The following is an 11,365-nucleotide window of genomic DNA, read 5'->3' as shown; positions in this document are numbered from 1 at the left end:
CTTAACTTCATCGCCCTGCATATTGGGCATTATTGGGTATGCCTGACACATAATAATTCAGACCTCTGATCTGGGACCTTTGGGTCAAGTTAATGTGTTACCTAACCTGTGCAATAGCGTGTCATGCATGTGGAGAACCGAGACGAGACGAACGAGACGAGACGTGTTTGAATCGGATTTGATACCATCGATTAACAAACTCAGATTCATTATCTGTCTGGTGTTGGGGAATACGTTGGGTTTGTGTGTTTGTTTGTTTGTTTGCTCGATTGATAGTTTAATCTTCTGCATGCCACATTAATTTATGTATGTATGTGTGTGATTCATGCTTACTGAACTCATTGGCACACAAATGGTTTATATCCTGTTCGTCGAATCATATTTTTTCTCCTTGTTTTGCTTTACACATAGTAACTTGATCGTTTCATGAGATTCTTTCACTTCGATTTTTAAGGGGCTTCAAAATGAAAGCAGTCTAACCAGAGTAATGATCGAACTAGATCTACTCGAGATTTACAACTCTTTCGATTTTCAGCCCATTCTTCCTGCCTCTCTTCCTGTTTTCCTGAAATTCTAAGGCAGGCAAAGGAATCGTTATCACCGGAAAAACTCGAAACCTCGATTTGAGGATGTCACTTCCGTCTGCGGTGGTTACAGCTGAAAATACGGGAAAGGACAAAAATATTTGTACAATCTAATGAAACCTTTATTTTTGCTACAGATGCAAGCCAATTCACAGGTACTATGCAGGAATGAATGAAAGAACATAATGCGCTAGGTTTAAAAAAAGTGTCGGATTTAGAAGGAAATCTAAGAATGAGCTAAGCTACTGAGTAAGAGTCATTCGTTGTATAGAAGAAAAGGTGTGGGTGCCTCAGTGCTACACGCTCTTGAAGTGAACTGTAGATTGTAAGATCAAGATTGTAAGATCATTCAGAATGTGAGGTCTAATCTTTAATACAACATGACGATGTTGATTGCAAAATTTCATGATCTAATAGCTTCTAGCTCATAATTGTATGATCTTCTTTCACCATAATAAAACGCTTTGTGACAGTTGATTTTTGTTGTTCTAAAAAAATGTTAATATGATTGAAGTGTTTCTTAGAGAATATGCTAAAATAGTGTTTCATTTCTGTATGGTGAAACTAGCGCATTATAGGTAGAGAAAACATAAAGTTTCAGTTACGATGAAATCTGTAGTTCAATGGAAGCTTATATAGTTGTGTGTACGAAGAAATAGTAATGGCAAAAAAAAGGCTACCGTGTCTGTGTACATGTATTACCTAGAAGAAATTCAGGTTTCTATCATATTTAAGCTGACATAACTCAAAGATAAGATTACAATGTTTTACGTTTTCCTCAAACAATGATAGATTGATCGCAACAATATACTATAGGTGACATGAATATATCGTACCTCACACGTCTCCCATCAGTGATAATAATCAAACGCATAATTCTGATTTCATGTCAATAAGAAAAAGTTAGTGAAGATGTTTATATACATAGCAGTTGAAGGCTTGTGTGATCCTGACTGCATCCCCTCCATTCGCATTTGCAGTTGCCTTTAATATCACTATTTATTGAAAACGTGCATGAAACGATTTGATTCCATGCATAGATTTGTATAGAAGTGGTTTTGCTGAAACATTTAGCATTCTGTTCATCTGATTTGACTAATATTGAACCCAAATTGAACGTGATATGCAAGGAACGTCTGGTATCCCTTCTGTGCCGCCGGGTCGGAGCTGAAGAATCAAGCCTTTATAGGGGCATTTCATGTTCCCCCTCCCCCATCACTTTTCGGGGGGGATGGGCATTGTATTAAAATGTGAATCAGTTCTTTGAAAATATCACATATGATACACGCACACACACACACACACACACACACACACACACACACACACACACACACATAGTGAACAGTACACTTGAAATGTGCTGTTGACGCCCAAACCACAATCAATATCATTTTCTTTGGGTCAGAAATACAAGGTCAGTTTGTATACCGCAACACGATACGATTGTAGCAACGCATTTGCAACTATAATAAAATTGTGACTTTCGCTATCATTATTTACATCCTTTCACAGAATTTCTGCGAAGTTCTCTTTATGCTGGTTTGATAAAATTACCTCTAATAAATGTATCTATAAGAGATCAAAATTGTTCATCTTTAATCGACAGAACTAGGTGAAATCAAGAAGTCACTTCCACGATTTGGAGGCTTCTATGCTTTGGAGGCTTCTGTGATTTCAAAGAATGCTCACATAGTAGCCCTGCTACGATATCACATGTTCACTGCCACGTACACTGGAAATCCGCGAATTTGGCAGAAGTCGGCATTGTTGTCTAAGAGTGCACTTTGATCCAAGACTAAACGTTGTTTGTCCACTCGAGGCGTGATCAAAGTGTACCTACTTTTTGCTACCACATTGGATCCGGGTTCACTGAAATAAAGAGACGCCGCACGCCCGCCGCAGGTACAGAATAGGTCCTAACCTTCAGACCTTGGGCATCTTTCCTGCCTCAATTAAGGGTAATATTCAAAGGAAGCATTTCTCTGAAACGCACCAGTATAAATCTCTCTGTCGCTCTCAGGAAGCGGCTGATAATTCCTCTATTTATCCAACAAAAAATGAAATGCCTGATACCGGTATACCAATTTCGCAACTTATGCACGTTAAAGCTCCTGCTTCATTCATTCATCGTATTACGCCTAGGGTGCATAACCCGGTGAAGTGGTCCCGCGTCACATCCAGCTGGACCCGATAAAATATGGGCTATCCAGCATTTTCTCAGATGGAAAATGAAACATACTTGAAAACATGCATCATTTCGTTTACTTTTCCCTACATTTCTTTTATCCATTTTTCGAAGATTCATTTATATCTATGTGAAATCAGAAAGGTATATCATGTGTTGATTGACTGCTGTGGAAGAACTTTTGAGCATTACAAGCTCGCTGTTCGATAGGGGACAACAAAAAACAACAATAAAAACATAGTAGGAACAACAACAAAAACAACAATGAAAACATAGTAGTAAACCGGTTCTAAGAGTGAAACGATATTTGAAAGATTAAAAAAGATTAAAGATTTTAAAAACTAAAAATAACACTGTTCACCCATTCATCTTTATCATGGTGTGGCACCTGGTTCTTAGTGATTCCTAATGGTCAGATCTCCCTCTGTCATCAAACAATATTCACTAAGTGTCTGTGTTCAACCTCAGCTTTGAATTTAGCAGCTAGATAAATCATCCTTTTCTGATAACATTGACAAGGATCAGCACCCTGACTAAGGCTTCGCTAAAATAGCGATTCGATCTCTTCGTTTACATGCTCTTACACAGACGTTTTGCATGGCACCTGGAAAAGGAGACTTAAAGGAAACCTAAGCCCAAATATCAGTGGGGTTGAGTAAAAGCAGGTAGTTATTGTTATGTACAATCAATAAGGTGGCTTCCACCTCCCTCTGTACCATGTAAGATACAATGAGTAAAAGTTTGAGGAAAATTGGGCAATCGATTCAAAAGCTATGAATTTTCGGTGCCGTCACACATCGCTGGGTAAGGAGACATCTGCACTTCATGATGTCATTTTGGACAACAATATAAAGAAAATAAAGGGGATTCCACAAAATTTCACTTTTCATAAAAGTCATACATTCCATTGACTTGTTACAGACGTAATGTCAAATTTCACTTATTTCTTTGTACATTTTGTTGAAAAAAAAAGTAAAAATACATTTTGAATTTCATTGAATGAACTGAATAATGTTACGAGTTATATCATTCCTACTGCTTTGTGAAAAAGGTAAGTTAAGTGCGCTTTCATGATGTTAGAAAAGTGAAAATAATTGTCTTGAATTTTCTTTACATTTTCTTTATATTATTGTCCATAAAGACGTCATGAAGTGTTGTAGACCCCTTATCAAGGGATGACTGCACCAAAACTTTCAATTTCGTTACTTTTAAATCGATTGTCCGATTTTCCTTGATCTTTTACTGATGTTTTCTACAAATATCGCTGCTTTCACTCATTACACATCGATATTTGGGATTTGGTTTCCTTTAAACCTAAACTTTTGCGCAGCGCTTTACGGCCTGGAACTCGGATGCACAGGAGATATTATGGTAGGCCTAAAACAGTTGCACGCGATAAGGTAATAGTTTCTGGTCTTCAAATAGATCCCTACTTTCATTTCTGTTTATCCTTTATAGCACAATGCCCTTCACAGTCATTGCTATTGTTGCTCTTCGTGTTATGATTGTGGCAAAGTAAAGAGGTGTGAAATATTGTTTACATTTCCCGGGACATCGACTTCTTTGCGTCCTGCAATTTCGCTTTCTAAATATACGTACTTTAGGGTTGTATATCATACAGCAATGTTTAATGGATTACAGCATGGAGATACATTATGACCTTGATTATCTGTATTGGTCTGTCGTTGCGTCAGTATTATTTGTTTGTTTGTTTGGATTTTTCTGTTGGACCTTGATCAAGAAGAAAAGAAGTATCGGAAATAACATTGGAGACTAGTATAACCTCGATTGCAAAGCGGCAACACGACTCATCTAAATAGTGCGCATGACATGACTGCAATGTGCCATATCGGCCAATGAGATTACAAGAACAAGCTCCTCATCTTCGCTTGGCAATAAAGTCCCGAATCGTATTGAAATAGACCCATAAATTGTCTCACCTTTATACACATATTGCTCCTTTGAAAATAATTTAGAATAGACCAACCAAGCGTGCAATGATAAGTCATTCTTCCGTGTCGTTACCTCTACCTGTTGTCTCTTATTGTTCAAACCATATCGCATGTTTCTGTGCGCTCTTCCGATGAGGCTCAGAGCATTTACATTATAATTTCACATGATAAAGTAGACAACTATATGTTTGAGAACATCTATGTAGGAGGTATTCACGGGAAGTTATATTTTACCAGACGCTTTCGTCAAGAAAGTTACAAATGAAGTTAAGAGGAGATGATTATTCTGCTCTTTGGCTAGACAGCTAATGTAACTGCCTTTGCAGCCGCTCTATAGCAAGAGAGATATTTCGTGTAAAGCCATCATTCCTGTGAATGGAGACCCATGAGAGACCACTGACAAACCCCAAGATCCCTCAGCAGTCTCCAAGGTCAGACAAGAGAAGTGTGAAGGTGGAATATTGGCTCTAAAACCCGTGAAAGGTGTGGGAAAGACCAACAAGACTATTGAGAGATCATTGAAAAATCGGTTACAGCTCGTTATTCCGAAGGTTCGTTATTCCGAAGGCTCTTCAGTCCGAAGATTCTTTATTCCGAAGGTTCGTTTTTCCGAATTTCATTTTCGGATGAACAAATCTTCGGAATAACGAACCTTCGCAATAACGCCACAAATGTTCTGATTAACGAACCCTTTTTCATTTTGGATTAACGAACCTCTAGGTATAGGAAATTTGCGTGTTTCGGATTAACGAACCTTCGGAATAACGAACAGCACCCGAAAAGGTTATCTGACATACTCCCTGAGATGTTCGAGAGATCGATCAAGATCTCAGAGAGACTTGTCTTCCAATGATCCCTGAGTGATTTCTCAATAATCTTACAGTGATCTGCCTTTGCAATTCTCGGGAGACAGTGAATATTCCAGCTTTACACAAAATGTTGATGATCAGTTATTCAACGTTCAGTTACACTTATTTATATCTGGGTGGCATTGTTTCTGTGTTCATCGAGCATGTCGAGTGCACGTTGACAAAAGACTGAGCGGGTGCATTAAAGAATGTTGTTTGTTTTAAAAAGGTAAACTTAAGGTTATATGGCATAGCAATCATAATGATAGACCAAAGTTAGTGTTTGGTGATAAGAATGATCTAGAGTGATAAAGGGTCTGTTTGCATAATCATTTTCAGGCAAGCCAAGACATGTCACTATAAGGGGTATAGCAGTAATCGTAGTATTTTATGGCTTTATCATAGATTTGTACATGCCTTAACTGGCTGATATAAACGGCAATCATTGCGACGGTGACACGTTCACGTTCACGTTCACATATTTTACCTGGACTAAACCTAAACATGCAAAGAACAAACTCAACACCGTCAAGCAGATTTGACAGTCCCACAGAAAATGATCGTTTGTACAATCAGGAATATTGGGTTTTAAATTCACTGACTTAGCATCCGTGGTGTACTGATTAATCATGTAGTCTTGATAATGATACTAGCACATCCACCTGACAGCAAGCCTGGTATTTGGCAATTTTGATAGAAAATGATTGTGAATGAATGTATTCGATATAGAATGAAATAGATGCCTGTCGAAATGTCAATTGAAGGAACATTCTGGACACCTGGCCTAATTTACACGTCTATTCTTTCTTTGAACATGAATTCCGTAAGGTTTGAATTTTCTTCAGTTTGTCTCCCTCTAATAAATGGAATTTGTTGTCAAGTAGTCCAAGGCGGACAAGGCATTTATACATGCAAGCGAAAATTAAGTAGAAAGGTGAAGGTTGCAGTTTTAATTTTCTTCGGTTTGTCTTCGCAACTTCGCATCTGCTGATCTGTAATTTAATAAACATGTCGGAAAAAAGGAACCACGGGACTCGAACCTGTCATCTACTGCTTTCCGTGCAGCGACATTATATACCATCAGGCTATCCGTGGTTGCTTTCCCTGGTTGCCAGCAGTCATGGCAGTGACGCGATGAACTTGGAACATATCAGTAGTTTCGATCTTACAAATTTCATTTGTTAGAGGGAGACAAAATAAAGAAAATTAAAAGCTCAACCTTCACCCCTCTACTTAATATTCTCTTGCATGAATTCCGTAAGTTGTTATTCATTATGCGGCTTTGAGAATGAGTGCAAGTGCCTAACCAACTGAGAAAAAAGAAAAGTCATTTGTATCAATGTGCACATGAGATAACTGCCTCATAAGTAATTAATTACCACTGATCATTTTTACCTGCAAGAGGCTTAACAAGATGTACGAAAAAGAAACATATAAGAATGTCTTCTTGATGAAGTAATGATCGTAACATTTGAAAATTTCAAATCATGTAATAAGATGAATGCAGTAAACACTGCTTTGAGTTTGGGAGAGAAATGTGAGGGACCATATAGACGCTTTTAAATCCGTGCACGGTAATGCTTATTGAACAATCGAAAGAAAAAAAAAATCCAGACACTTCGCATAGTTTGCGGTTTGTCGTGTTTCAGGTGAACAGACATGATGAATTCAGGTTCATTGTAATCGTTTGGCGTCTGCATGCATGTCTACTTATTTGCTGGATGGTAACTGAGAGTAACAACACGTGAAATCCAAGAGCACGCAATAGCATTGAATGGATTCCACAATTTCATTGTAAATTCTTGCAAAATAATGATAATCTGGAGTTGTATTATAAAGAGGAATGGCTAGCATCTACTTCACATAAACGCTTTTGATGTCATTCATATTTTCCTAGGGAAAGTGGGGCTGTACTTTGAGGAAAAACTTGCATATAATATTCCAACACTGGACATGAATGGTACACAAATTGAATTGTAAAGTGTGGTACAACAAGTCAATTGAAGTGTCTGTAAGATGTCGCGTTATCCATAATCTGACCCAGTTGTAAGTAAGTTGAACGTGCTCACAGTTGTACCTGACTTTCTCGGGACTATGCACTTAAACTTTTATTGGCACTGTATATAAACATGTTTCCTATATATATCGCTGAAGAGTTTAATAGGAAACGAATGGGTCTACAAATGATCATTTGTACAATCAGGAATATTGATGATTATATATGTAGAGCCTACACAAGAAAGGAAAAGGAAGAAATGAAATTTCAGTGGATGAATGGTGGATCTGTTCTTGCTCGCGTATTGCGCAAAAAAAAAAAAAATATATATATATATACATACATATATATATATATATATATATATATATATATATATATATATATATATATATGTATCTTCCATTTCAAGTCTTTATATCTGTCTCATAGACAGAATTCTCCTCTCACAATTTTCTACCTGCATCAAAGGAAACACTATAAGAGTAATTTGTAGTTGGTACTTTGCGCCAGAATGGAGAAGTGAAAATTAACATACTAGCAAGATTGTCTGACTGGGAAAAGGAGAATCGACAACTTTCGATTCACTCTCCCTCCCTCCCTCCCTCTCCCTAGTTCTTTCTCTTTTCCGGTTGGCCTGGGCATCATCCAGCAGCGACCAGAGCGAGAGAAAAAAAATCGCAGTTCGGATAATTTTTTTCCTGAGATCAAATTTAACTGTATAATTATGTGCGGCTGTTTGTTTGTTCGTTTATGTGTTTGTTTGTTTGTTTGTCTCTCTCTCTCTCTCTCTCTCTCTGCGTGTGTGTGTGTGTGTGTGTGCGTGTGTGTGTGTGTGCATGTGTGTGTGTGTGTGTGTGTGTGTGTGTGTGTGTGTGTGTGTGTGTGTGTGTGTGTGTGTGTGTGTGTGTTTTCCTTGGGGTATTAGAAGTGAGATGTAGAAAAATAAGAAATGTTACCTGGGCCCTGTTTTTTGAAGAGTTAAAATTGATTATCTTAAGTCTATTGCAGCCAGTGTGGTAGTGAAATTTAAAATCGATTGTATCTTTTGATAAAACGGGGCCCTGGAAATGATACTTTATCTCCTTTCCGTCTTCTTCAAACAACTGAAGAATTGAATCCAATAATCCAATAACACACAAGTTATTCCTAGTATGTCATGATAATCTTTCAGCCTTAGGCCATATAGTTGTTCCCATTTCAAATGATTGATGTTGACTTCCATTTACAGTAATTCGAGTAAATACTAGTCCAGTGCACTACCGTCATAAGAATACGGTTATAACGAAATTCTCATAACGTAGTAGAAATTCAGTTCCCAAAATTATAATCTATTTCTCACTACATACTTTACTGCTCAACTACAACGAAATTCGATACATGCGTAGCGAAAGAAACTGCCGGTCTCGAGGATTTCGTTATAACGAAGTCGCCTGAACCAGGGAGGTTGGAAGACTTCCCACCTCCCTAGACCTGTACATCACTCTTTGCGCAGAGTACACAGAAATGTCTCGAATAAAAGTTGACTCATAGTTGCTGAAAATAACATTTGATACGCAGCATCCAAGTTACGGTAACATGCGTATTTATGTGGTTAGTCGATCACTTAAATGAGGCGTCAATACTCAACGTTGTTGAGTCGGCACGGGTATCTCATTGATAATTTGCCAAAATAGTGAGTGTATCTAACTCAATCATGACCATCATCAACCGGTTTACACACATTCTGAAGATTTATAGGGTTGAGAAGGTTAAGAGCTAGTGAATGTAGTAATGAAATGATAATATTTTTCTTAAACCTCTCTCGACTTCTTGCCGCCTTTCCTTCTTTCTTTCTTTGCCTAATTGGTGACAAGGGGGCTATAAAACTACTATAAAGAGAAACAAAGAACATACCAACAAAATTAATGTAGTTCAAACAAAACCGAACCCTCGTGTACACATGAGTAGATCGCAATACTCAAGTGGTAAAACCCCTAACAGTTACCTATACACTATAAATAGTAGAGAACACTTTTTCACCTTTTTTTTTATTACAGTAGTCCCTCACTATAATAGTCAAGGTGTGGAGACAATGAGACTGAGCATTATTGGGTACTGTGGGAACAAGCGCGACGCTAAACACAAATAGAATGGGAAGAGTAGAGAGAGAAAAAGAATAGGGTACGGAGGAGGTAAAGTCCCTTCGCAGACCGAAAGGCACAGACCACAATTGTGTACATACTTCTTCGCTGTTCAGGGGAGAGAGAGAAAAAAAGAAATGAATAAATTCGTTGAGCCCCGCCCACATGTTGATAGGACCCTGCACCGCCGGAAGATCAAACAGCAAGCCCATTGCTATCAGTATAGTTTACCACATGCCATATAGTCACTGTGGTGGATAGTTGTATTGCTCCCTCCGTCTCTTCCACTACCAGGTCAGGTTTATTTCTTGGCTGCAATTGACTTCAAAATGTGAAAAAGAACTGGACTGACTAGGAATTATTCTAAAACAACACCCCAGGAACGTATCATATGCCGGCTCTGCACCGCACTTCTTTTAGCTTCAAAAGGATTTTTTCGCCAAAAACTTCATTCACCTAAGTGGGTAAGACGACTAATTTTTGTTTATTTTGATGATCAACTAACATAACGTATGCGGTAAATTGATGTCTTTAATTGTTGTTGTGCGTTATGGGTTTTTCCCATTTTTGCACTCGTGTATATACATTGAAGCGAATGTTTACCTGGTATTTAGAGGTACTGTTGTGAACATGCCATGCAATGACCATTTCAAACCCACGTGTTTCATTTTGGAGTGTACATTGTGAATGATCGCGAATTGGGGAATCGCTGACTGTAGAGCTTCCACTGTAAATAAACTTTCTGGTATGATGGTGAATTTTACTGTAATGTATTGCTTTGCAAATCTTATATTTACTGGCAATTTCTTCTTTCATCTGCATGAACGCCAAACCATACGATCATGCAATAGCCTGCTCTACTCTGACAACATGACTGTTATAACAGATAGAAAAACTTGTCTGACTTGTTATCTGCAACAAGCATTTTGTTGTTTTTTGCTGTTTTCTTCAGAGTATTGAGAAAGAGTACGTTACTAAGAAGTTCAAATAATATTCATCAAATGGGACGCTGTATATTCAAATGCTATCATATGATAATAACTTGAAAGTACATTGTGGTGGCGATGATTAACACATTTAAGTTGGAGATAAATCAAACAGCAGTTTATACTTTTGTATATGGCCTCTTTTTTCCTACCCCTCCCACCCCATCTCTCTTTCTGTCTCTCCCCTATCTCTGTCTCTCGCCTTTGACTGTATGTCCACCTAATAAAAGCAGTATGTAAAAGTAAGCTTCAGAATTGTAGAGTTCTCGCCTTGAGTAAAGAAAAAAGTACAATATATGGGTCAGTGTCAAAGTGTTCACCATCAATTACCGCATTTGCTGTGATAAACCGCACCCTTGTGTTAACCGCACCCACGAGCTTCGGCGAAATTATCATAAAACGATGGTACTCTTGGCACCTACAAAATAATGAGTATATTTGAAGGTCTTCCATTACACTTGGTGATAGTTGAGTGTTAGATATCACGACCGAGAGCGAGTACGACGTGCAGTGTTCGAGAGTTTGACAGGAATATGAAAGTGACTTGTCATCCCAACCCTTTAAATCCATAACACATAACACTATGTTTGATAAATCATATTCTTATCTTATTTACTTCACAAGGGTACTCTTAGAATGATCTCTAGTAGACATAGACTGTTTTTATAGGACATTTGTTGTTACTATG

This window comes from Diadema setosum, chromosome 12 (genome assembly GCF_964275005.1).
Source record: "Diadema setosum chromosome 12, eeDiaSeto1, whole genome shotgun sequence".
NCBI lineage: Eukaryota > Metazoa > Echinodermata > Echinoidea > Diadematoida > Diadematidae > Diadema > Diadema setosum.
This window is presented reverse-complemented; position numbering follows the sequence as displayed.